The sequence below is a fragment of the Gossypium hirsutum genome, chromosome A09, assembly GCF_007990345.1.
Source record: "Gossypium hirsutum isolate 1008001.06 chromosome A09, Gossypium_hirsutum_v2.1, whole genome shotgun sequence".
Classification (NCBI taxonomy): Eukaryota; Viridiplantae; Streptophyta; class Magnoliopsida; order Malvales; family Malvaceae; genus Gossypium; species Gossypium hirsutum.
Window position 1 is genome coordinate 11,255,080 of NC_053432.1, and position 3,924 is coordinate 11,259,003.

The following is a 3,924-nucleotide window of genomic DNA, read 5'->3' on the forward strand; positions in this document are numbered from 1 at the left end:
ATTAGGAACACTCGATTTTTATTACTTTAGCCATTTTATTTTTATTGCAATTTAAATTTTTATTTTCTTTTCTAATTTTTCGTTTATTTCCTTCTGGCAGGTTTTTATAGTGCATGACTAGAAGAAACCCATCAGGACCATTACTTTTTGATAGTGAGATCGATCGCACAGCTCGTAGAAACCGAAGAGAAATAAGGCGAAGCCTAAGATACATACAGGAAGAGCAAGAGGACGACATTCACACCACAACCGTGGAGATGGCTGAAAATCAGGAAAATTCACTACCTCCTACGATTGCTACTGACCCAATAAATTAGAATCCTGCTCCAAGCACTATGTATGATTATGATAAACCTACTTTAACAGGAATTGAGTCAAGTATAGTTGGGCCTGCTGTTGCTGCAAATAATTTTGAACTGAAACCTAACACAATTCAAATGATCCAATAGTTTGTTCAGTTTGATGGTTTGCAGGACGAGGACCCAAACACTCATTTGGTGAATTTCCTAGAGTTTTGCGACACTTTTAAAATCAATGCCATTTCTAATGATGGCATTCGCCTTCGGTTGTTTCCCTTTTCGTTGAGGAACAAAGCAAAATAGTGGTTGAACTCATTACCACGAGGGTCAATCACTACTTGGGAATAAATGACCGAAAATTTGATCTTAAATATTTTTCGCCGGCTAAAACGGCTAAATTGAAGAATGATATCTCTTCTTTTGTGCAGATGAATCTAGAGACACTCTATGATGCATGGGAGAGATACAAGAATCTCTTGACAAGATGCCCTCACCATGGGCTCCCCTTATGGTTGTAGGTTCAAACATTTCACAATGGCATGAATCCTTCGACTAGATAGATGATTAACGCAACTGCTGGTGGGACTATCAATAATAAAACACCTGAAGTGGCTTACGAATTTATTGAAGAGATGTCACTAAATAACTATCAGTGGCAAGTCATTAGAACAAAGCCGACGAAAGCAGCAGGTGTTTTCAACCTCAATGTGGTTATTATGCTATCTAACCAGGTAGAACCCTTAAATAAAAAGATTGACAGTTTGTGTGGTTCTACTTAGGTACATCCAGTGATGACGTGTGATTCAAACGGAGGAGGAGCGTACACAGAATATCAACCCTTCAACCCTAGCACCGAGGAGGAACAAGTTCAATATATGGGTAATAATAATTCTAGATCTCAAAATAGCCCATATAGTAACACATATAATGTAGGTTGGAAGAACCATTCCAACTTTTCATGGGGTGGTCAAGGGAATTAAAGGCCACAACATCATCTGGGTTTTCAACAACCACCTTACCAATAGGAAAAGAAGCTGAGTGTGACAGCCCTAATTTGACCCTAGTCGGAATATGGTTTCGGGACCACAAAATCGAGCCATAAAATTTAGTTAAAATTTTATTTGCATATCTTATATGTGTGATAGTACTTGTATAAAAATTTGATGTTTTAATTTTATCTTAGGAATGTGAATTTTGCTTGAAAGGATCTAGTTGAGAGACTTAGAAAATTATGATAGGTAAATAAGTAAGGACCAAATAGTATTAAAATAGGAAAGTTTGGGTTTGCATGTCAAAGTGCCCAATTCATGTTAAGTGGCCGGCCAAGCATGGTTCCATTCCTCCAAGTTTATGTTTTTTATTATTTAATATTGGTAAGTAAATTAAAATAAATTAAAGAAAGGAATTAAAAAGGAAAAGATGAATAAAATAAGGAGGGAAGAGGGAGTGTTCATCTTTTTTTTCTTTGGCTATTGCCGTGAGTGAGGAGAAGGAAGGGAGATTTGGTTATTGGATCTTGGCTTGGAAGATGGCTAGAATGAGGTATGTATTGAATGATTCTTGAAAATCTATGCATGTTTGAGATGGTTAGTTCAAATTCTACTTATCCTATAGATTAGACTTAGGATTTTGAGGTTGAAATTCGGCCAAGAAGCTTGAAACTCTTAGTAGATGTGTTAATGTCATTAAAATGGATAGTAATGTAGGATATGGTGAGTGGTTGATTGCTTTTAACTTGAAAGTTGAGGTTAAAATGGGTTAAGTGATTGCCGAATCTAATTTAGGGGTGGAGGATTGTGTTCATGTTATATTGGATAGGTAGAGGTTGTAATGAGGTTGAAATTGTTGAATTGTTAGTTGGGTAACAAATGAAGCAATCGACCATATGGGGTAAAAATGGGATGTTCATTTTAGTTGTTGTTTCATTTTTGTGAGAAATGGGTCAAGTGTTCATGAGATGAAATTGTGTGATTAGATAAATTAAAGGTAATAGTATAGTTGATGTATATATATAGATATACATATTCGGTCATCACTTAGGAGCTTATGTGATGTTGAGTTTAAGCTTTGCGTATTCGGCTATATATATATACATATATATGTAAGCCCATTCGTGATATTACCTTAGGACTATGTATATATAACCGACAAAAAAATGGGAAAAACTAGCAAAGGTGATTGCCGAATGTCCAAGTATGCATATGCATGTGTGATTGGATTATTGAAAGTATGGTAATTGCATAAGGTTATTAGCCAAATAGCTAAGAACATAAGGTAGCAAGATAAAAATTTTACCATGCCGTCCCATATGTCATAAAATCATTAAAATGTGAATACCAATATATGTAGCAAAGCGATTGAATGAGTTAATTTATTTGTTTAAGCTCAAGATCCTAAAGGAGAGGCGTCCAACAAGGGGAAATCGAAGGTCATCGAGTAGCCGACTTGGAATTACTTTACCCAACATAAAGTAAGTCATTAAGCATATAGTTTGTATTAATTTAAATGGTCATAACGTCTATGTAATGATGCTGAATGGAATGATAAATATATATATACATGTATGTATGTGGTGATGAAAGTGTTGAATGAAAAGAAAAGAGGTGAGATGTATTGAGTTGTTGATCTCGGCACTAAGAGTGCGGGTATAAATATTTATGATCATGAGATTGGCGCTAAGTGTGCGGGTTTAAATTGTACAGCACTAAGTGTGCGAGTTTGATTATGTAGCACTAAGTGTGCGAGTTTGATTATGTAGCACTAAGTGTGCGAGTTTGATTATATAGCACTAAGTGTGCGAGTTGATTATATAGCACTGAGTGTGCGGACTTAATATATACTTTTGAATCACTATGGACACTAAGTGTGCGACATTATTGAGTTGATCACGACAGCGGATCGGGTAAGTAGCTTGAGTTCGTGACTAATAGGCGCTATGTTTATATTTGAAGTTGAGCTTGGTAAGTTTGAACCTATGTGACAATTATAATTGAAGTCACGTACATAAGATTTATCGTGGAATAGGTGAAAGGTCGTTTAGTTGTATGATTGTAACGAAAATAAAATGATGTATGAAAATGCCTCAAATATCCTATTGATTAGTATATGGAATGTGAATGCATGACTTGGTATGAGATTGAACCGATAGGTTTGAGGAACTATGGTATGGTTCGGTATGGATGGAGTAACTAGCCTCGTTCCATTTTGTTTCCTCTTGTGATAATGTTATAAATGGATGGTAGTGCATTGCTTATGACTTACTGAGTTATATACTCACTCGGTGTTTCCTTGTCACCTATTTTAGGTTTCTTGGACTCGTCTCTTGTTGCGTGCTCGGGCCGTCATCGAAGTCATCACACCGGCTAGCAAGTTTTGGTACTTTCTTCTTAGTCGGCTTAGGAGAACATTTCGGCATGTATAGGCTATTATGTTGTGTTTGAACTTTGAGATGTAAACTTTTAGCCATGCGAAAATGGCATAAATGTCGGTTGGGTTTGGTTTATAACGTTAGGTCGTAAGCCTTGGTAATTCGACCCTTTTTTTTTATGCCATATGTCATGGTTGATTATTTTTGGTGTTAAAATTCATGATATGGCAATAGTGTAGTAGGGAGATGTTTGACAAT

The 3,924-nt window shown here is 36.1% G+C and overlaps 1 non-coding gene across 1 annotated transcript; it reads right to left on the minus strand.

Moving 5' to 3' along the window:
* Positions 1–694: 694 nt before the first annotated feature.
* LOC121207329 (small nucleolar RNA R71) lies at positions 695–801 on the minus strand. Its single transcript, XR_005902420.1, has one exon. It is a non-coding gene; the product is annotated as a small nucleolar RNA R71 (small nucleolar RNA).
* Positions 802–3,924: the final 3,123 nt, after the last annotated feature.